We start from the raw sequence: 24,147 nt of genomic DNA, 5'->3' as shown, positions 1-24,147 counted from the left end.
GATCAGAAATATCTGTTCTCAGATTCCACAGAAATAAGGCTAGCAAAGAGATCCACGAAATACAGATGTAACTCTGTGAGATGAATTAACAGAACACTAAGCAGTTTCTCAGAAAGCTTCTTTCGAAATTTCAACTGAGGATATTTCCTTTTTCTCCATAGCCCTCTATGGGCTTCCAAATATCACTTTGCCAATTCCACAAGAACTGTCTTAGAGAAAGGCTTCTTGAGGGGAAAGCTGTAACTCTGTGATATGATTTCACAGAACACAAAGAAGTTTCTCAGAAAGCTTCTTTCTCTTTGTTATCGGATGATATTTCCTTTGGTCCTATAGTCTTCAAAGGGATCCGAAATATCTGTTCTCAGATTCCACAGAAATAAGGCTAGCAAAGAGATCCACGAAATACAGATGTAACTCTGTGAGATGAATTAACAGAACACTAAGCAGTTTCTCAGAAAGCTTCTTTCCAGATTTCAGCGGAGGATATTTCCTTTTTCACCATAGCCCTCTAAGGGCTTCCAAATATCACTTTGCCAATTCCACAAGAACTGTCTTAGCGGAAGGCTTATTGAGGAGAAAGCTGTAACTCTGTGATATGATTTCACAGAACACAAAGAAGTTTCTCAGAAAGCTTCTTTCTCTTTGTTTTCGGAGGATATTTCCTTTGGCCCTATAGTCTTCAAAGGGATACGAAATATCTGTTCTCAGATTCCACAGAAATAAGGCTAGCAAAGAGATCCACGAAATACAGATATAACTCTCTGAGATGAATTAACAGAACACTAAGCAGTTTCTCAGAAAGCTTCCTTCGAAATTTCAACTGAGGATATTTCCTTTTTCACCATAGCCCTCTATGGGCTTCCAAATATCACTTTGCCAATTCCAAAAGAACTGTCTTAGCGAAAGTCTTCTTGAGGGGAAAGTCGTAACTCTGTGAGATGATTTCAAAGAACACAAAGAAGTTTCTCAGAAAGCTTCTTTCTCTTTGTTATCGGAGGATATTTCCTTTGGCCCTATAGTCTTCAAAGGGATCCGAAATATCTGTTCTCAGATTCCACAGAAATAAGGCTAGGAAAGAGATCCACGAAATACAGATGTAACTCTGTGAGATGAATTAACAGAACACTAAGCAGTTTCTCAGAAAGCTTCTTTCGAAATTTCAACTGAGGATATTTCCATTTTCACCATAGCCCTCTATGGGCTTCCAAATATCACTTTGCCAATTCCACAAGAACTGTCTTAGCGAAAGACTTCTTGAGGGGAAAGTTGTAACTCTGTGATATGATTTCACAGAACACAAAGAAGTTTCTCAGAAAGCTTCTTTCTCTTTGTTATCGGAGGATATTTCCTTCGGCCCTATAGTCTTCAAAGGGATCCGAAATATCTGTTCTCAGATTCCACAGAAATAAGGCTAGCAAAGAGATCCACGAAATACAGATATAACTCTCTGAGATGAATTAACAGAACACTAAGCAGTTTCTCAGAAAGCTTCCTTCGAAATTTCAACTGAGGATATTTCCTTTTTCACCATAGCCCTCTATGGGCTTCCAAATATCACTTTGCCAATTCCACAAGAACTGTCTTAGCGAAAGTCTTCTTGAGGGGAAAGCCGTAACTCTGTGAGATGATTTCACAGAACACAAAGAAGTTTCTCAGAAAGCTTCTTTCTCTTTGTTATCGGAGGATATTTCCTTTGGCCCGAAAGTCTTCAAAGGGATCCGAAATATCTGTTCTCAGATTCCACAGAAATAAGGCTAGCAAAGAGATCCACGAAATACAGATTTAACTCTGTGAGATGAATTAACAGAACACTAAGCAGTTTCTCAGAAAGCTTCTTTCGAAATTTCAACTGAGGATATTTCCTTTTTCAACATAGCCGTCTATGGGCTTCCAAATATCACTTTGCCAATTCCACAAGAACTGTCTTAGCGAAAGGCTTCTTGAGGGGAAAGCTGTAACTCTGTGAGATGATTTCACAGAACACAAAGAAGTTTCTCAGAAAGCTTCTTTCTCTTTGTTATCGGAGGATATTTCCTTTGGCCCTATAGTGTTCAAAGGGATCCGAAATATCTGTTCTCAGATTCCACAGAAATAAAGCTAGCAAAGAGATCCACGAAATACAGATGTAACTCTGTGAGATGAATTAACAGAACACTAAGCAGTTTCTCAGAAAGCTTCTTTCGAAACTTCAACTGAGGATATTTCATTTTTCACCCTAGCCCTCTATGGGCTTCCAAATATCACTTTGCCAATTCCACAAGAACTGTCCTAGCGAAAGGCTTCTTGAGGGGAAAGCTGTAACTCTGTGAGATGATTTCACAGAACACAAAGAAGTTTCTCAGAAAGCTTCTTTCTCTTTGTTATCGGAGGATATTTCCTTTGGTCCTGTAGTCTTCAAAGGGATCCGAAATATCTGTTCTCAGATTCCACAGAAATAAGGCTAGCAAAGACATCCACGAAATACAGATGTAACTCTGTGAGATGAATTAACAGAACACTAAGGAGTTTCTCAGAAAGCTTCTTTCCAGATTTCGTCTGAGGATATTTCCTTTTTCACCATAGCCCTCTATGGGCTTCCAAATATCACTTTGCGAATTCCACAAGAACTGTCTTCGCTAAAGGCTTCTTGAGGGGAAAGCTGTAACTCTGTGAGATGATTTCACAGAACACAAAGGAGTTTCACAGAAAGCTTCTTTCCCTTTGTTATCGGAGGATATTTCGCGTGGCCCTATAGTGTTCAAAGGGATCCGAAATATCTGTTCTCAGATTCCACAGAAATAAGGCTAGCAAAGAGATCCACGAAATACTGATGTAACTCTGTGAGATGAATTAGCAGAACACTAAGCAGTTTCTCAGAAAGCTTCTTTCGAAATTTCAACTGAGGATATTTCCTTTTTCACCTAGCCCTCTATGGGCTCCAAATATCACTATGCCAATTCCACAAGAACTGTCTTAGCGAAAGGCTTCTTGAGGGAAAAACTGTAACTCTGTGAGATGATTTCACAGAACACAAAGAAGTTTCACAGAAAGCTTCTTTCTCTTTGTTATCAGAGGATATTTCCTTTGGCCCTATGTGTTCAAAGGGATCCGAAATATCTGTTCTCAGATTCCACAGAAATAAGGCTAGCAAAGAGATCCACGAAATACAGATGTAACTCTGTGATACGAATTAACAGAACACTAAGCAGTTTCTCAGAAAGCCTCTTTCCAGATTTCATCTGAGGATATTTCCTTTTTCAACATAGCCCTCTATGGGCTTCCAAATATCACTTTGCCAATTCCACAAGAACTGTCTTAGCGAAAGGCTTCTTGAGGGGAAAGCTGTAACTCTGTGAGATGATTTCACAGAACACAAAGAAGTGTCTCAGAAAGCTTTTTTCTCTTTGTTATCGGAGGATATTTCCTTTGGCCCGATAGTCTTCAAAGCGATCCGAAATATCTGTTCTCAGATTCCACAGAAATAAGGCTAGCAAAGACATCCACGAAATACAGATGTAACTCTGTGAGATGAATTAACAGAACACTAAGCAGTTTCTCAGAAAGCTTCTTTCGAAATTTCAACTGAGGATATTTCCTTTTTCACCATAGCCCTCTATGGGCATCCAAATATCACTTTGCCAATTCCACAAGAACTGTCTTAGCGAAAGGCTTCTTGAGGGGAAAGCTGTAACTCTGTGAGATGATTTCACAGAACACAAAGAAGTTTCTCAGAAAGCTTCTTTCTCTTTGTTATCGGAGGATATTTCCTTTGGCCCTATAGGCTTCAAAGGGATCCGAAATATCTGTTCTCAGATTCCACAGAAATAAGGCTAGCAAAGAGATCCACGAAATACAGATGTAACTCTGTGAGATGAATTAAGAGAACACTAAGCAGTTTCTCAGAAAGCTTCTTTCCAGATTTCATCTGAGGATATTTCCTTTTTCACCGTAGCCCTCTATGGTCCTCCAAATATCACTTTGCAATTCCACAAGAAGTGTCTTAGCGAAAGGCTTCTTGAGGGGAAAGCTGTAACTCTGTGAGATGATTTCACAAAACACAATGAAGTTTCTCAGAAAGCTTCTTTGTCTTTGTTATCGGAGGATATTTTCTTTGGCCCTGTAGTGTTCAAAGGGATCCGAAATATCTGTTCTCAGATTCCACAGAAATAAGGCTAGCAAAGAGATCCACGAAATACAGATGTAATTCTGTGAGATGAATTAACAGAACACTAAGCAGTTTCTCAGAAAGCCTCATTGCAGGTTGCATCTGAGGATATTTCCTTTTTCAACATAGCCCTCTTTGGGCTTCCAAATATCACTTTGCCAATTCCACAAGAACTGTCTTAGCGAAAGGCTTCTTGACGGGAAAGCTGTAACTCTGTGAGATGATTTCACACAACACAAAGAAGTTTCTCAGAAAGCTTCTTTCTCTTTGTTATCGGAGGATATTTCCTTTGGCCCGATAGTCTTCAAAGCGATCCGAAATATCTGTTCTCAGATTCCACAGAAATAAGGCTAGCAAAGAGATCCACGAAATACAGATGTAACTCTGTGAGATGAATTAAGAGAACACTGAGCAGTTTCTCAGAAAGCTTCTTTCCAGATTCCATCTGAGGATATTTCCTTTTTCTCCATAGCCCTCTGTGGGCTTCCAAATATCACTTTGCGAATTCCACAAGAACTGTCTTAGCGAAAGGCTTCTTGAGGGAAAAGCTGTAACTCTGTGAGATGATTTCACAGAACACAAAGCAGTTTCACAGAAAGCTTCTTTCTCTTTGTTATCGGAGGATATTTCCTTTGGCCCTATAGTCTTCAAAGGGATCCGCAATATCTGTTTCAGATTCCACAGAAATAAGGCTAGCAAAGAGTTCCACGAAATACAGATGTAACTCTGTGAGATGAATTAAAAGAACACTAAGCAGTTTCTCAGAAAGCTTCTTTCGAAATTTCAACTGAGGATATTTCCTTTTTCACCATAGCCCTCTATGGGCTTCCAAATATGAGTTTCCCAATTCCACAAGAACTGTCTTAGCGAAAGGCTTCTTGAGGGGAAAGCTGTAACTCCGTGAGATGATTTCACAGAACACAAAGCAGTTTCACAGAAAGCTTCTTTCTCTTTGTTATCGGAGGATATTTCCTTTGGCCCTATAGTGTTCAAAGGGATAAGAAATATCTGTTCTCAGATTCCACAGAAATAAGGCTAGCAAAGAGACAAACGAAATACAGATGTAACTCTGTGAGATGAATTAACAGAACACTAAGCAGCTTCTCAGAAAGCCTCTTTCCAGATTTCATCTGAGGATATTTCCTTTTTCACCATAGCCCTCTATGGGCTTCCAAATATCACTTTGCCAATTCCACAAGAACTGTCTTAGCGAAAGGCTTCTTGAGGGGAAAGCCGTAACTCTGTGAGATGATTTCACAGAACACAAAGAAGATTCTCAGAAAGCTTCTTTCTCTTTGTTATCGGAGGATATTTCCTTTGGCCCTATACTCTTCAAAGGGATCCGAAATATCTGTTCTCAGATTCCACAGAAATAAGGTTAGCAAAAAGATACTCGAAATACAGATGTAATTTTGTGAGATGAATTAACAGAACACTAAGCAGTTTCTCAGAAAGCTTCTTTCCAGATTTCATCTGAGGATATTTCCTTTTTCACCATAGCCCTCTATGGGCTTCCAAATATCACTTTGCCAATTCCACAAGAACTGTCTTAGCGAAAGGCTTCTGAGGGAAAAGTTGTAACTCTGTGAGACGATTTCACAGAACACAAAGAAGTTTCACAGAAAGCTTCTTTCTCTTTTTTATCGGAGGATATTTCCTTTGGTCCTATAGTCTTCAAAGGGTTTCGAAATATCTGATCTCAGATTCCACAGAAATAAGGCTAGCAAAGAGATCCACGAAATACAGATGTAACTCTGTGAGAGGAATTAACAGAACACTAAGCAGTTTCTCAGAAAGCTTCTTTCGAAATTTCAACTGAGGATATTTCCTTTTTCACCATAGCCCTCTATGGGCTTCCAAATATCACTTTGCCAATTCCACAAGAACTGTCTTAGCGAAAGGCTTCTTGAGGGAAATGTTGTAACTCTGTGATATGATTTCACAGAACACAAAGAAGTTTCTCAGAAAGCTTCTTTCTCTTTGTTATCGGAGGATATTTCCTTCGGCCCTATAGTCTTCAAAGGGATCCGAAATATCTGTTCTCAGATTCCACCGAAATAAGGTTAGCAAAGAGATCCTCGAAATACAGATGTAATTCTGTGAGATGAATTAACAGAACACTAAGCAGTTTCTCAGAAAGCTTCTTTCCAGATTTCATCTGAGGATATTTCCTTTTTCACCATAGCCCTCTATGGGCTCCCAAATATCATTTTGCCAATTATACAAGAACTGTCTTAGCGAAAGGCTTCTTGAGGGGAAAGCTGTAAGTCTGTTAGATGATTTCACAGAACACAAAGGAGTTTCACAGAAACCTTCTTTCTCTTTGTTATCGGATGATATTTCCTTTGGCCCTATAGTGTTCAAAGGGATCCGAAATATCTGTTCTCAGATTCCACAGAAATAAGGCTAGCAAAGAGATCCACGAAATACAGATGTAACTCGGTGAGATGAATTAACAGAACACTAAGCAGTTTCTCAGAAAGCTTCTTTCGAAATTTCAACTGAGGATATTTCCTTTTTCACCATAGCCCTCTCTGGGCTTCCAAATATCACTTTGCCAATTCCACAAGAACTGTCTTAGCGAAAGGCTTCTTGAGGGGAAAGCTGTAACTCTGTGAGATGATTTCACAGGACACAAAGGAGTTTCTCGGAAAGCTTCTTTCTCTTTGTTATCGGAGGATATTTCCTTCGGCCCTATAGTCTTCAAAGGGATCCGAAATATCTGTTCTCAGATTCCACAGAAATAAGGCTAGCAAAGAGATCCACGAAATACAGATGTAACTCTGTGAGATGAATTAACAGAACACTAAGCAGTTTCTCAGAAAGCTTCTTTCCAGATTTCATCTGAGGATATTTTCTTTTTCACCATAGCCCTTTATGGGCTTCCAAATATCACTTTGCGAATTCCACAAGAACTGTCTTAGCGAAAGGCTTCTTGAGGGAAAAGCTGTAACTCTGTGAGATGATTTCACAGAACACAAAGCAGTTTCACAGAAAGCTTCTTTCTCTTTGTTATCGGAGGATATTTCCTTTGGCCCTATAGTCTTCAAAGGGATCCGAAATATCTGTTCTCAGATTCCACAGAAATAAGGCTAGCAAAGAGATCCACGAAATACAGATGTAACTCTGTGAGATGAATTAGCAGAACACTAAGCAGTTTCTCAGAAAGCTTCTTTCGAAATTTCAACTGAGGATATTTCATTTTTCACCCTAGCCCTCTATGGGCTTCCAAATATCACTTTGCCAATTACACAAGAACTGTCCTAGCGAAAGGCTTCTTGAGGGGAAAGCTGTAACTCTGTGAGATGATTTCACAGAACACAAAGAAGTTTCTCAGAAAGCTTCTTTCTCTTTGTTATCGGAGGATATTTCCTTTGGCCCTGTAGTCTTCAAAGGGATCCGAAATATCTGTTCTCAGATTCCACAGAAATAAGGCTAGCAAAGACATCCACGAAATACAGATGTAACTCTGTGAGATGAATTAACAGAACACTAAGCAGTTTCTCAGAAAGCTTCTTTCCAGATTTCGTCTGAGGATATTTCCTTTTTCACCGTAGCCCTCTATGGGCTTCCAAATATCACTTTGCGAATTCCACAAGAACTGTCTTCGCTAAAGGCTTCTTGAGGGGAAAGCTGTCACTCTGTGAGATGATTTCACAGAACACAAAGGAGTTTCACAGAAAGCTTCTTTCCCTTTGTTATCGGAGGATATTTCCCTTGGCCCTATAGTGTTCAAAGGGATCCGAAATATCTGTTCTCAGATTCCACAGAAATAAGGCTAGCAAAGAGATCCACGAAATACTGATGTAACTCTGTGAGATGAATTAGCAGAACACTATGCAGTTTCTCAGAAAGCTTCTTTCGAAATTTCAACTGAGGATATTTCCTTTTTCACCTAGCCCTCTATGGGCTTCCAAATATCACTATGCCAATTCCACAAGAACTGTCTTAGCGAAAGGCTTCTTGAGGGAAAAACTGTAACTCTGTGAGATGATTTCACAGAACACAAAGAAGTTTCGCAGAAAGCTTCTTTCTCTTTGTTATCAGAGGATATTTCCTTTGGCCCTATGTGTTCAAAGGGATCCGAAATATCTGTTCTCAGATTCCACAGAAATAAGGCTAGCAAAGAGATCCACGAAATACAGATGTAACTCTGTGATACGAATTAACAGAACACTAAGCAGCTTCTCAGAAAGCCTCTTTCCAGATTTCATCTGAGGATATTTCCTTTTTCACCATAGCCCTCTATGGGCTTCCAAATATCACTTTGCCAATTCCACAAGAACTGTCTTAGCCAAAGGCTTCTTGAGGGGAAAGCCGTAACTCTGTGAGATGATTTCACAGAACACAAAGAAGATTCTCAGAAAGCTTCTTTCTCTTTGTTATCGGAGGTATTTCCTTTGGCCCTATACTCTTCAAAGGGATCCGAAATATCTGTTCTCAGATTCCACAGAAATAAGGTTAGCAAAAAGATCCTCGAAATACAGATGTAATTCTGTGAGATGAATTAACAGAACACTAATCAGATTCTCAGAAAGCTTCTTTCCAGATTTCATCTGAGGATATTTCCTTTTTCACCATAGCCCTCTAAGGGCTTCCGAATATCACTTTGCCAATTCCACAAGAACTGTCTTAGCGAAAGTCTTCTTGAGGGGAAAGCCGTAACTCTGTGAGATGATTTCACAGAACACAAAGAAGTTTCTCAGAAAGCTTCTTTCTCTTTGTTATCGGAGGATATTTCCTTTGGCCCTATAGTCTTCAAAGGGATCCGAAATATCTGTTCTCAGATTCCACAGAAATAAGGCTAGCAAAGAGATCCACGAAATACAGATATAACACTCTGAGATGAATTAACAGAACACTAAGCAGTTTCTCAGAAAGCTTCCTTCGAAATTTCAACTGAGGATATTTCCTTTTTCACCATAGCCCTCTATGGGCTTCCAAATATCACTTTGCCAATTCCACAAGAACTGTCTTAGCGAAAGTCTTCTTGAGGGGAAAGCTGTAACTCTGTGAGATGATTTCACAGAACACAAAGAAGTTTCTCAGAAAGCTTCTTTCTCTTTGTTATCGGAGGATATTTCCTTTGGCCCTATAGTCTTCAAAGGGATCCGAAATATCTGTTCTCAGATTCCACAGAAATTAGGCTAGGAAAGAGATCCACGAAATACAGATGTAACTCTGTGAGATGAATTAACAGAACACTAAGCAGTTTCTCAGAAAGCTTCCTTCGAAATTTCAACTGTGGATATTTCCTTTTTCACCATAGCCCTCTCTGGGCTTCCAAATATCACTTTGCCAATTCCACAAGAACTGTCCTAGCGAAAGGCTTCTTGAGGGGAAAGCTGTAACTCTGTGAGATGATTTCACAGAACACAAAGAAGTTTCTCAGAATGCTTCTTTCTCTTTGTTATCGGAGGATATTTCCTTTGGCCCTAAAGTCTTCAAAGGGATCCGAAATATCTGTTCTCAGATTCCACAGAAATAAGGCTAGTAAAGAGATCCACGAAATACAGATGTAACTCTGTGAGATGAATTAACAGAACACTAAGCAGTTTCTCAGAAAGCTTCTTTCGAAATTTCAACTGAGGATATTTCCTTTTTCACCATAGCCCTCTATGGGCTTCCAAATATCACTTTGCCAATTCCACAAGAACTGTCTTAGCGAAAGGCTTCTTGAGGGGAAAGCTGTAACTCTCTGAGATGATTTCACAGAACACAAAGAAGTTTCTCAGAAAGCTTCTTTCTCTTTGTTATCGGAGGATATTTCCTTTGGCCCTATAGTCTTCAAAGGGATCCGAAATATCTGTTCTCAGATTCCACAGAAATAAGGCTAGCAAAGAGATACACGAAATACAGATGTAACTCTGTGAGATGAATTAACAGAACACTAAGCAGTTTCTCAGAAAGCTTCTTTCCAGATTTCATCTGAGGATATTTCCTTTTTCACCATAGCCCTCTATGGGCTTCCAAATATCACTTTGCCAATTCCACAAGAAGTGTCTTAGCGAAAGGCTTCTTGAGGGGAAAGCTGTAACTCTGTGAGATGATTTCATAGAACACAAAGGAGTTTCACAGAAAGCTTTTTTCCCTTTGTTATCGGAGGATATTTCCCTTGGCCCTATAGTGTTCAAAGGGAATCGAAATATCTGTTCTCAGATTCCACAGAAATAAGGCTAGCAAAGAGATCCACGAAATACAGATGTAACTCTGTGAGATGAATTAACAGAACACTAAGCAGTTTCTCAGAAAGCTGCTTTCGAAATTTCAACTGAGGATATTTCCTTTTTCACCTAGCCCTCTATGGGCCTCCAAATATCACTATGCCAATTCTACAAGAACTGTCTTAGCGAAAGGCTTCTTGAGGGAAAAGCTGTAACTCTGTGAGATGATTTCACAGAACACAAAGAAGTTTCAGAGAAAGCTTCTTTCTCTTTTTTATCGGAGGATATTTCCTTTGGCCCTATAGTCTTCAAAGGGATCCGAAATATCTGTTCTCAGATTCCACAGAAATAAGGCTAGCAAAGAGATCCACGATATACAGATGTAACTCTGTGAGATGAATTAACAGAACACTAAGCAGTTTCTCAGAAAGCTTCTGTCGAAATTTCAACTGAGGATATTTCCTTTTTCTCCATAGCCCTCTATGGGCTTCCAAATATCACTTTGCCAATTCCACAAGAACTGTCTTAGCGAAAGGCTTCTTGAGGGGAAAGCTGTAACTCTGTGTGATGATTTCACAGAACACAAAGAAGTTTCTCAGAAAGCTTCTTTCTCTTTGTTATCGGAGGATATTTCCTTTGGCCCTATAGTCTTCAAAGGGATCCGAAATATCTGTTCTCAGATTCCACAGAAATAAGGCTAGCAAAGAGATCCACGATATACAGATGTAACTCTGTGAGATGAATTAACAGAACACTAAGCAGTTTCTCAGAAAGCTTCTTTCCAGATTTCATCTGAGGATATTTCCTTTTTCACCATAGCCCTCTAAGGGCTTCGAAATATCACTTTGCCAATTCCACAAGAACTATCTTAGCGGAAGGCTTCTTGAGGGGAAAGCTGTAACTCTGTGATATGATTTCACAGAACACAAAGAAGTTTCTCAGAAAGCTTCTTTCTCTTTGTCATCGGAGCATATTTCCCTTGGCCCTATAGTCTTCAAAGGGATCCGAAATATCTGTTCTCAGATTCCACAGAAATAAGGCTAGCAAAGAGATCCACGAAATACAGATGTAACTCTGTGAGATGAATTAACAGAACACTAAGCAGTTTCTCAGAAAGCTTCTGTCGAAATTTCAACTGAGGATATTTCCTTTTTCACCATAGCCCTCTATGCGCTTCCAAATATCACTTTGCCAATTCCACAAGAACTGTCCTAGCGAAAGGCTTCTTGAGGGGAAAGCTGTAACTCTGTGAGATGATTTCACAGAACACAAAGAAGTTTCTCAGAAAGCTTCTTTCTCTTGTTATCGGAGGATATTTCCTTTGGCCCTATCGTCTTCAAAGGGATCCGAAATATCTGTTCTCAGATTCCAAAGAAATAAGGCTAGCAAAGAGATCCACGAAATACAGATGTAACTCTGTGAGATGAATTAACAGAACACTAAGCAGTTTCTCAGAAAGCTTCTTTCCAGATTTCATCTGAGGATATTTCCTTTTTCACCATAGCCCTCTATGGGCTTCCAAATATCACTTTGCGAATTCCACAAGAAATGTCTTAGCGAAAGGCTTCTTGAGGGGAAAGCTGTAACTCTGTGAGGTGATTTCATAGAACACAAAGGAGTTTCACAGAAAGCTTCTTTCCCTTTGTTATCGGAGGATATTTCCCTTGGCCCTATAGTGTTCAAAGAGATCAGAAATATCTGTTCTCAGATTCCACAGAAATAAGGCTAGCAAAGAGATCCACGAAATACAGATGTCACTCTGTGAGATGAATTAACAGAACACTAAGCAGTTTCTCAGAAAGCTTCTTTCGAAATTTCAACTGATGATATTTCCTTTTTCTCCATAGCCCTCTATGGGCTTCCAAATATCACTTTGCCAATTCCACAAGAACTGTCTTAGAGAAAGGCTTCTTGAGGGGAAAGCTGTAACTCTGTGATATGATTTCACAGAACACAAAGAAGTTTCTCAGAAAGCTTCTTTCTCTTTGTTATCGGATGATATTTCCTTTGGTCCTATAGTCTTCAAAGGGATCCGAAATATCTGTTCTCAGATTCCACAGAAATAAGGCTAGCAAAGAGATCCACGAAATACAGATGTAACTCTGTGAGATGAATTAACAGAACACTAAGCAGTTTCTCAGAAAGCTTCTTTCCAGATTTCATCTGAGGATATTTCCTTTTTCACCATAGCCCTCTAAGGGCTTCCAAATATCACTTTGCCAATTCCACAAGAACTGTCTTAGCGGAAGGCTTATTGAGGGGAAAGCTGTAACTCTGTGATATGATTTCACAGAACACAAAGAAGTTTCTCAGAAAGCTTCTTTCTCTTTGTTTTCGGAGGATATTTCCTTTGGCCCTATAGTCTTCAAAGGGATACGAAATATCTGTTCTCAGATTCCACAGAAATAAGGCTAGCAAAGAGATCCACGAAATACAGATATAACTCTCTGAGATGAATTAACAGAACACTAAGCAGTTTCTCAGAAAGCTTCCTTCGAAATTTCAACTGAGGATATTTCCTTTTTCACCATAGCCCTCTATGGGCTTCCAAATATCACTTTCCCAATTCCAAAAGAACTGTCTTAGCGAAAGTCTTCTTGAGGGGAAAGTCGTAACTCTGTGAGATGATTTCACAGAACACAAAGAAGTTTCTCAGAAAGCTTCTTTCTCTTTGTTATCGGAGGATATTTCCTTTGGCCCTATAGTCTTCAAAGGGATCCGAAATATCTGTTCTCAGATTCCACAGAAATAAGGCTAGCAAAGAGATCCACGAAATACAGATGTAACTCTGTGAGATGAATTAACAGAACACTAAGCAGTTTCTCAGAAAGCTTCTTTCGAAATTTCAACTGAGGACATTTCCATTTTCACCATAGCCCTCTAAGGGCTTCCAAATATCACTTTGCCAATTCCACAAGAACTGTCTTAGCGAAAGACTTCTTGAGGGGAAAGCTGTAACTCTGTGATATGATTTCACAGAACACAAAGAAGTTTCTCAGAAAGCTTCTTTCTCTTTGTTATCGGAGGATATTTCCTTCGGCCCTATAGTCTTCAAAGGGATCCGAAATATCTGTTCTCAGATTCCACAGAAATAAGGCTAGCAAAGAGATCCACGAAATACAGATATAACTCTCTGAGATGAATTAACAGAACACTAAGCAGTTTCTCAGAAAGCTTCCTTCGAAATTTCAACTGAGGATATTTCCTTTTTCACCATAGCCCTCTATGGGCTTCCAAATATCACTTTGCCAATTCCACAAGAACTGTCTTAGCGAAAGTCTTCTTGAGGGGAAAGCCGTAACTCTGTGAGATGATTTCACAGAACACAAAGAAGTTTCTCAGAAAGCTTCTTTCTCTTTGTTATCGGAGGATATTTCCTTTGGCCCGAAAGTCTTCAAAGGGATCCGAAATATCTGTTCTCAGATTCCACAGAAATAAGGCTAGCAAAGAGATCCACGAAATACAGATTTAACTCTGTGAGATGAATTAACAGAACACTAAGCAGTTTCTCAGAAAGCTTCTTTCGAAATTTCAACTGAGGATATTTCCTTTTTCAACATAGCCCTCTATGGGCTTCCAAATATCACTTTGCCAATTCCACAAGAACTGTATTAGCGAAAGGCTTCCTGAGGGGAAAGCTGTAACTCTGTGAGATGATTTCACAGAACACAAAGAAGTTTCTCAGAAAGCTTCTTTCTCTTTGTTATCGGAGGATATTTCCTTTGGCCCTATAGGCTTCAAAGGGATCCGAAATATCTGTTCTCAGATTCCACAGAAATAAGGCTAGCAAAGAGATCCACGAAATACAGATGTAACTCTGTGAGATGAATTAAGAGAACACTAAGCAGTTTCTCAGAAAGCTTCTTTCCAGATTTCATCTGAGGATATTTCCTTTTTCACCATAGCCCTCTATGGTCCTCCAAATATCACTTTGCAATTCCACAAGAAGTGTCTTAGCGAAAGGCTTCTTGAGGGGAAAGCTGTAACTCTGTGAGATGATTTCACAAAACACAATGAAGTTTCTCAGAAAGCTTCTTTGTCTTTGTTATCGGAGGATATTTTCTTTGGCCCTGTAGTGTTCAAAGGGATCCGAAATATCTGTTCTCAGATTCCACAGAAATAAGGCTAGCAAAGTGATCCACGAAATACAGATGTAATTCTGTGAGATGAATTAACAGAACACTAAGCAGTTTCTCAGAAAGCCTCATTGCAGGTTGCATCTGAGGATATTTCCTTTTTCAACATAGCCCTCTTTGGGCTTCCAAATATCACTTTGCCAATTCCACAAGAACTGTCTTAGCGAAAGGCTTCTTGACGGGAAAGCTGTAACTCTGTGAGATGATTTCACACAACACAAAGAAGTTTCTCAGAAAGCTTCTTTCTCTTTGTTATCGGAGGATATTTCCTTTGGCCCGATAGTCTTCAAAGCGATCCGAAATATCTGTTCTCAGATTCCACAGAAATAAGGCTAGCAAAGAGATCCACGAAATACAGATGTAACTCTGTGAGATGAATTAAGAGAACACTGAGCAGTTTCTCAGAAAGCTTCTTTCCAGATTCCATCTGAGGATATTTCCTTTTTCTCCATAGCCCTCTGTGGGCTTCCAAATATCACTTTGCGAATTCCACAAGAACTGTCTTAGCGAAAGGCTTCTTGAGGGAAAAGCTGTAACTCTGTGAGATGATTTCACAGAACACAAAGCAGTTTCACAGAAAGCTTCTTTCTCTTTGTTATCGGAGGATATTTCCTTTGGCCCTATAGTCTTCAAAGGGATCTGCAATATCTGTTTCAGATTCCACAGAAATAAGGCTAGCAAAGAGTTCCACGAAATACAGATGTAACTCTGTGAGATGAATTAAAAGAACACTAAGCAGTTTCTCAGAAAGCTTCTTTCGAAATTTCAACTGAGGATATTTCCTTTTTCACCATAGCCCTCTATGGGCTTCCAAATATCAGTTTCCCAATTCCACAAGAACTGTCTTAGCGAAAGGCTTCTTGAGGGGAAAGCTGTAACTCCGTGAGATGATTTCACAGAACACAAAGCAGTTTCACAGAAAGCTTCTTTCTCTTTGTTATCGGAGGATATTTCCTTTGGCCCTATAGTGTTCAAAGGGATCCGAAATATCTGTTCTCAGATTCCACAGAAATGAGACTAGCAAAGAGATCCACGAAATACAGATGTAACTCTCTGAGATGAATTAACAGAACACTAAGCAGTTTCTCAGAAAGCTTCTTTCGAAATTTCAACTGAGGATATTTCCTTTTTCACCATAGCCCTCTATGGGCTTCCAAATATCACTTTGCCAACTCCACAAGAACTGTCTTAGCGAAAGGCTTCTTGAGGGGAAAGCTGTAACTCTGTGAGATGATTTCACAGAACACAAAGAAGTTTCTCAGAAAGCTTCTTTCTCTTTGTTATCAGAGGATATTTCCTTTGTCCCTATAGTGTTCAAAGGGATAAGAAATATCTATTCTCAGATTCCACAGAAATAAGTATAGCAAAGAGACAAACGAAATACAGATGTAACTCTGTGAGATGAATTAACAGAACACTAAGCAGCTTCTCAGAAAGCCTCTTTCCAGATTTCATCTGAGGATATTTCCTTTTTCACCATAGCCCTCTATGGGCTTCCAAATATCACTTTGCCAATTCCACAAGAACTGTCTTAGCGAAAGGCTTCTTGAGGGGAAAGCCGTAACTCTGTGAGATGATTTCACAGAACACAAAGAAGTTTCTCAGAAACCTTCTTTCTCTTTGTTATCGGAGGATATTTCCTTTGGCCCTATACTCTTCAAAGGGATCCGAAATATCTGTTCTCAGATTCCACAGAAATAAGGTTAGCAAAAAGATCCTCGAAATACAGATGTAATTCTGTGAGATGAATTAACAGAACACTAAGCAGTTTCTCAGAAAGCTTCTTTCCAGATTTCATCTGAGGATATTTCCTTTTTCACCATAGCCCTCTATGGGCTTCCAAATATCACTTTGCGAATTCCACAAGAACTGTCTTAGCGAAAGGCTTCTGAGGGAAAAGTTGTAACTCTGTGAGACGATTTCACAGAACACAAAGCAGTTTCACAGAAAGCTTCTTTCTCTTTTTTATCGGAGGATATTTCCTTTGGTCCTATAGTCTTCAAAGGGTTTCGAAATATCTGTTCTCAGATTCCACAGAAATAAGGCTAGCAAAGAGATCCACGAAATACAGATGTAACTCTGTGAGAGGAATTAACAGAACACTAAGCAGTTTCTCAGAAAGCTTCTTTCGAAATTTCAACTGAGGATATTTCCTTTTTCACCATAGCCCTCTATGGGCTTCCAAATATCACTTTGCCAATTCCACAAGAACTGTCTTAGCGAAAGGCTTCTTGAGGGAAATGTTGTAACTCTGTGATATGATTTCACAGAACACAAAGAAGTTTCTCAGAAAGCTTCTTTCTCTTTGTTATCGGAGGATATTTCCTTCGGCCCTATAGTCTTCAAAGGGATCCGAAATATCTGTTCTCAGATTCCACAGAAATAAGGCTAGCAAAGAGATCCACGAAATACAGATATAACTCTCTGAGATGAATTAACAGAACACTAAGCAGTTTCTCAGAAAGCTTCCTTCGAAATTTCAACTGAGGATATTTCCTTTTTCACCATAGCCCTCTATGGGCTTCCAAATATCACTTTGCCAATTCCACAAGAACTGTCTTAGCGAAAGTCTTCTTGAGGGGAAAGCCGTAACTCTGTGAGATGATTTCACAGAACACAAAGAAGTTTCTCAGAAAGCTTCTTTCTCTTTGTTATCGGAGGATATTTCCTTTGGCCCGAAAGTCTTCAAAGGGATCCGAAATATCTGTTCTCAGATTCCACAGAAATAAGGCTAGCAAAGAGATCCACGAAATACAGATGGAACTCTGTGAGATGAATTAACAGAACACTAAGCAGTTTCTCAGAAAGCTTCTTTCGAAATTTCAACTGAGGATATTTCCTTTTTCAACATAGCCCTCTATGGGCTTCCAAATATCACTTTGCCAATTCCACAAGAACTGTCTTAGCGAAAGGCTTCTTGAGGGGAAAGCTGTAACTCTGTGAGATGATTTCACAGAACACAAAGAAGTTTCTCCGAAAGCTTCTTTCTCTTTGTTATCGGAGGATATTTCCTTTGGCCCTATAGTGTTCAAAGGGATCGGAAATATCTGTTCTCAGATTCCACAGAAATAAAGCTAGCAAAGAGATCCACGAAATACAGATGTAACTCTGTGAGATGAATTAACAGAACACTAAGCAGTTTCTCAGAAAGCTTCTTTCGAAATTTCAACTGAGGATATTTCCTTTTTCACCATAGCCCTCTATGGGCTTCCAAATATCACTTTGACAATTCCACAAGAGCTGTCTTAGCGAATGGCTTCTTGAGGGAAAAGCTGTAACTCTGTGAGATGATTTCACAGAACACAAAGAAGTTTCTCAGAAAGCTTCTTTCTCTTTGTTATCGGAGGATATTTCCTTTGGCCCGAAAGTCTTCAAAGGGATCCGAAATATCTGTTCTCAGATTCCACAGAAATAAGGCTAGCAAAGAGATCCACGAAATACAGATGGAACTCTGTGAGATGAATTAACAGAACACTAAGCAGTTTCTCAGAAAGCTTCTTTCGAAATTTCAACTGAGGATATTTCCTTTTTCAACATAGCCCTCTATGGGCTTCCAAATATCACTTTGCCAATTCCACAAGAACTGTCTTAGCGAAAGGCTTCTTGAGGGGAAAGCTGTAACTCTGTGAGATGATTTCACAGAACACAAAGAAGTTTCTCCGAAAGCTTCTTTCTCTTTGTTATCGGAGGATATTTCCTTTGGCCCTATAGTGTTCAAAGGGATCGGAAATATCTGTTCTCAGATTCCACAGAAATAAAGCTAGCAAAGAGATCCACGAAATACAGATGTAACTCTGTGAGATGAATTAACAGAACACTAAGCAGTTTCTCAGAAAGCTTCTTTCGAAATTTCAACTGAGGATATTTCCTTTTTCACCATAGCCCTCTATGGGCTTCCAAATATCACTTTGACAATTCCACAAGAGCTGTCTTAGCGAATGGCTTCTTGAGGGAAAAGCTGTAACTCTGTGAGATGATTTCACAGAACACAAAGAAGTTTCTCAGAAATCTTCTTTCTCTTTGTTATCGGAGGATATTTCCTTTGGCCCTATAGTCTTCAAAGGGATCCGAAATATCTGTTCTCAGATTCCACAGAAATAAGGTTAGCAAAGAGATCCTCGAAATACAGATGTAATTCTGTGAGATGAATTAACAGAACACTAAGCAGTTTCTCAGAAAGCTTCTTTCCAGATTTCATCTCAGGATATTTCCTTTTTCACCATAGCCCTCTATGGGCTCCCAAATATCATTTTGCCAATTATACAAGAACTGTCTTAGCGAAAGGCTTCTTGAGGGGAAAGCTGTAAGTCTGTTAGATGATTTCACAGAACACAGAGGAGTTTCACAGAAACCTTCTTTCTCTTTGTTATCGGATGATATTTCATTTGGCCCTATAGTGTTCAAAGGGATCCGAAATATCTGTTCTCAGATTCCACAGAAATAAGGCTAGCAAAGAGATCCACGAAATACAGATGTAACTCGGTGAGATGAATTAACAGAACACTAAGCAGTTTCTCAGAAAGCTTCTTTCGAAATTTCAACTGAGGATATTTCCTTTTTCACCATAGCCCTCTCTGGGCTTCCAAATATCACTTTGCCAATTCCACAAGAACTGTCTTAGCGAAAGGCTTCTTGAGGGGAAAGCTGTAACTCTGTGAGATGATTTCACAGGACACAAAGGAGTTTCTCGGAAAGCTTCTTTCTCTTTGTTATCGGAGGATATTTCCTTTGGCCCTATAGTCTTCAAAGGGATCCGAAATATCTGTTCTCAGATTCCACAGAAATAAGGCTAGCAAAGAGATCCACGAAATACAGATGTAACTCTGTGAGATGAATTAACAGAACACTAAGCAGTTTCTCAGAAAGCTTCTTTCCAGATTTCATCTGAGGATATTTTCTTTTTCACCATAGCCCTTTATGGGCTTCCAAATATCACTTTGCGAATTCTACAAGAACTGTCTTAGCGAAAGGCTTCTTGAGGGAAAACTGTAACTCTGTGAGATGATTTCACAGAACACAAAGCAGTTTCACAGAAAGCTTCTTTCTCTTTGTTATCGGAGGATATTTCCTTTGGCCCTATAGTCTTCAAAGGGATCCGAAATATCTGTTCTCAGATTCCACAGAAATAAGGCTAGCAAAGAGATCCACGAAATACAGATGTAACTCTGTGAGATGAATTAGCAGAACACTAAGCAGTTTCTCAGAAAGCTTCTTTCGAAATTTCAACTGAGGATATTTCATTTTTCACCCTAGCCCTCTATGGGCTTCCAAATATCACTTTGCCAATTACACAAGAACTGTCCTAGCGAAAGGCTTCTTGAGGGGAAAGCTGTAACTCTGTGAGATGATTTCACAGAACACAAAGAAGTTTCTCAGAAAGCTTTTTTCTCTTTGTTATCGGAGGATATTTCCTTTGGCCCTGTAGTCTTCAAAGGGATCCGAAATATCTGTTCTCAGATTCCACAGAAATAAGGCTAGCAAAGACATCCACGAAATACAGATGTAACTCTGTGAGATGAATTAACAGAACACTAAGCAGTTTCTCAGAAAGCTTCTTTCCAGATTTCGTCTGAGGATATTTCCTTTTTCACCATAGCCCTCTATGGGCTTCCAAATATCACTTTGCGAATTCCACAAGAACTGTCTTCGCTAAAGGCTTCTTGAGGGGAAAGCTGTCACTCGGTGAGATGATTTCACAGAACACAAAGGAGTTTCACAGAAAGCTTCTTTCCCTTTGTTATCGGAGGATATTTCCCTTGGCCCTATAGTGTTCAAAGGGATCCGAAATATCTGTTCTCAGATTCCACAGAAATAAGGCTAGCAAAGAGATCCACGAAATACTGATGTAACTCTGTGAGATGAATTAGCAGAACACTATGCAGTTTCTCAGAAAGCTTCTTTCGAAATTTCAACTGAGGATATTTCCTTTTTCACCTAGCCCTCTATGGGCTTCCAAATATCACTATGCCAATTCCACAAGAACTGTCTTAGCGAAAGGCTTCTTGAGGGAAAAACTGTAACTCTGTGAGATGATTTCACAGAACACAAAGAAGTTTCGCAGAAAGCTTCTTTCTCTTTGTTATCAGAGGATATTTCCTTTGGCCCTATGTGTTCAAAGGGATCCGAAATATCTGTTCTCAGATTCCACAGAAATAAGGCTAGCAAAGAGATCCACGAAATACAGATGTAACTCTGTGATACGAATTAACAGAACACTAAGCAGTTTCTCAGAAAGCCTCTTTCCAGATTTCATCTGAGGATATTTCCTTTTTCAACATAGCCCTCTATGGGCTTCCAAATATCACTTTGCCAATTCCACAAGAACTGTCTTAGCGAAAGGCTTCTTGAGGGGAAAGCTGTAACTCTGTGAGATGATTTCACAGAACACAAAGAAGTGTCTCAGAAAGCTTTTTTCTCTTTGTTATCGGAGGATATTTCCTTTGGCCCGATAGTCTTCAAAGCGATCCGAAATATCTGTTCTCAGATTCCACAGAAATAAGGCTAGCAAAGAGATCCACGAAATACAGATGAAACTCTGTGAGATGAATTAAGAGAACACTGAGCAGTTTCTCAGAAAGCTTCTTTCCAGATTCCATCTGAGGATATTTCCTTTTTCTCCATAGCCCTCTGTGGGCTTCCAAATATCACTTTGCGAATTCCACAAGAACTGTCTTAGCGAAAGGCTTCTTGAGGGAAAAGCTGTAACTCTGTGAGATGATTTCACAGAACACAAAGCAGTTTCACAGAAAGCTTCTTTCTCTTTGTTATCGGAGGATATTTCCTTTGGCCCTATAGTCTTCAAAGGGATCCGCAATATCTGTTTCAGATTCCACAGAAATAAGGCTAGTAAAGAGTTCCACGAAATACAGATGTAACTCTGTGAGATGAATTAAAAGAACACTAAGCAGTTTCTCAGAAAGCTTCTTTCGAAATTTCAACTGAGGATATTTCCTTTTTCACCATAGCCCTCTATGGGCTTCCAAATATCAGTTTCCCAATTCCACAAGAACTGTCTTAGCGAAAGGCTTCTTGAGGGGAAAGCTGTAACTCCGTGAGATGATTTCACAGAACACAAAGCAGTTTCACAGAAAGCTTCTTTCTCTTTGTTATCGGAGGATATTTCCTTTGGCCCTATAGTGTTCAAAGGGATCCGAAATATCTGTTTTCAGATTCCACAGAAATGAGACTAGCAAAGAGATCCACGAAATACAGATGTAACTCTCTGAGATGAATTAACAGAACACTAAGCAGTTTCTCAGAAAGCTTCTTTCGAAATTTCAACTGAGGATATTTCCTTTTTCACCATAGCCCTCTATGGGCTTCCAAATATCACTTTGCCAACTCCACAAGAACTGTCTTAGCGAAAGGCTTCTTGAGGGGAAAGCTGTAACTCTGTGAGATGATTTCACAGAACACAAAGAAGTTTCTCAGAAAGCTTCTTTCTCTTTGTTATCAGAGGATATTTCCTTTGTCCCTATAGTGTTCAAAGGGATAAGAAATATCTATTCTCAGATTCCACAGAAATAAGTCTAGCAAAGAGACAAACGAAATACAGATGTAACTCTGTGAGATGAATTAACAGAACACTAAGCAGCTTCTCAGAAAGCCTCTTTCCAGATTTCATCTGAGGATATTTCCTTTTTCACCATAGCCCTCTATGGGCTTCCAAATATCACTTTGCCAATTCCACAAGAACTGTCTTAGCGAAAGGCTTCTTGAGGGGAAAGCCGTAACTCTCTGAGATGATTTCACAGAACACAAAGAAGATTCTCAGAAAGCTTCTTTCTCTTTGTTATCGGAGGATATTTCCTTTGGCCCTATACTCTTCAAAGGGATCCGAAATATCTGTTCTCAGATTCCACAGAAATAAGGTTAGCAAAAAGATCCTCGAAATACAGATGTAATTCTGTGAGATGAATTAACAGAACACTAAGCAGTTTCTCAGAAAGCTTCTTTCCAGATTTCATCTGAGGATATTTCCTTTTTCACCATAGCCCTCTATGGGCTTCCAAATATCACTTTGCCAATTCCACAAGAACTGTCTTAGCGAAAGGCTTCTGAGGGAAAAGTTGTAACTCTGTGAGACGATTTCACAGAACACAAAGCAGTTTCACAGAAAGCTTCTTTCTCTTTTTTATCGGAGGATATTTCCTTTGGTCCTATAGTCTTCAAAGGGTTTCGAAATATCTGTTCTCAGATTCCACAGAAATAAGGCTAGCAAAGAGATCCACGAAATACAGATGTAACTCTGTGAGAGGAATTAACAGAACACTAAGCAGTTTCTCAGAAAGCTTCTTTCGAAATTTCAACTGAGGATATTTCCTTTTTCACCATAGCCCTCTATGGGCTTCCAAATATCACTTTGCCAATTCCACAAGAACTGTCTTAGCGAAAGGCTTCTTGAGGGAAATGTTGTAACTCTGTGATATGATTTCACAGAACACAAAGAAGTTTCTCAGAAAGCTTCTTTCTCTTTGTTATCGGAGGATATTTCCTTCGGCCCTATAGTCTTCAAAGGGATCCGAAATATCTGTTCTCAGATTCCACAGAAATAAGGCTAGCAAAGAGATCCACGAAATACAGATATAACTCTCTGAGATGAATTAACAGAACACTAAGCAGTTTCTCAGAAAGCTTCCTTCGAAATTTCAACTGAGGATATTTCCTTTTTCACCATAGCCCTCTATGGGCTTCCAAATATCACTTTGCCAATTCCACAAGAACTGTCTTAGCGAAAGTCTTCTTGAGGGGAAAGCCGTAACTCTGTGAGATGATTTCACAGAACACAAAGAAGTTTCTCAGAAAGCTTCTTTCTCTTTGTTATCGGAGGATATTTCCTTTGGCCCGAAAGTCTTCAAAGGGATCCGAAATATCTGTTCTCAGATTCCACAGAAATAAGGCTAGCAAAGAGATCCACGAAATACAGATGGAACTCTGTGAGATGAATTAACAGAACACTAAGCAGTTTCTCAGAAAGCTTCTTTCGAAATTTCAACTGAGGATATTTCCTTTTTCAACATAGCCCTCTATGGGCTTCCAAATATCACTTTGCCAATTCCACAAGAACTGTCTTAGCGAAAGGCTTCTTGAGGGGAAAGCTGTAACTCTGTGAGATGATTTCACAGAACACAAAGAAGTTTCTCCGAAAGCTTCTTTCTCTTTGTTATCGGAGGATATTTCCTTTGGCCCTATAGTGTTCAAAGGGATCGGAAATATCTGTTCTCAGATTCCACAGAAATAAAGCTAGCAAAGAGATCCACGAAATACAGATGTAACTCTGTGAGATGAATTAACAGAACACTAAGCAGTTTCTCAGAAAGCTTCTTTCCAAATTTCAACTGAGGATATTTCCTTTTTCACCATAGCCCTCTATGGGCTTCCAAATATCACTTTGACAATTCCACAAGAGCTGTCTTAGCGAATGGCTTCTTGAGGGAAAAGCTGTAACTCTGTGAGATGATTTCACAGAACACAAAGAAGTTTCTCAGAAATCTTCTTTCTCTTAGTTATCGGAGGATATTTCCTTTGGCCCTATAGTCTTCAAAGGGATCCGAAATATCTGTTCTCAGATTCCACAGAAATAAGGTTAGCAAAGAGATCCTCGAAATACAGATGTAATTCTGTGAGATGAATTAACAGAACACTAAGCAGTTTCTCAGAAAGCTTCTTTCCAGATTTCATCTGAGGATATTTCCTTTTTCAT

This window comes from Macaca mulatta, chromosome 3 (genome assembly GCF_049350105.2).
Source record: "Macaca mulatta isolate MMU2019108-1 chromosome 3, T2T-MMU8v2.0, whole genome shotgun sequence".
NCBI classification, from domain to species: Eukaryota; Metazoa; Chordata; class Mammalia; order Primates; family Cercopithecidae; genus Macaca; species Macaca mulatta.
This window is presented reverse-complemented; position numbering follows the sequence as displayed.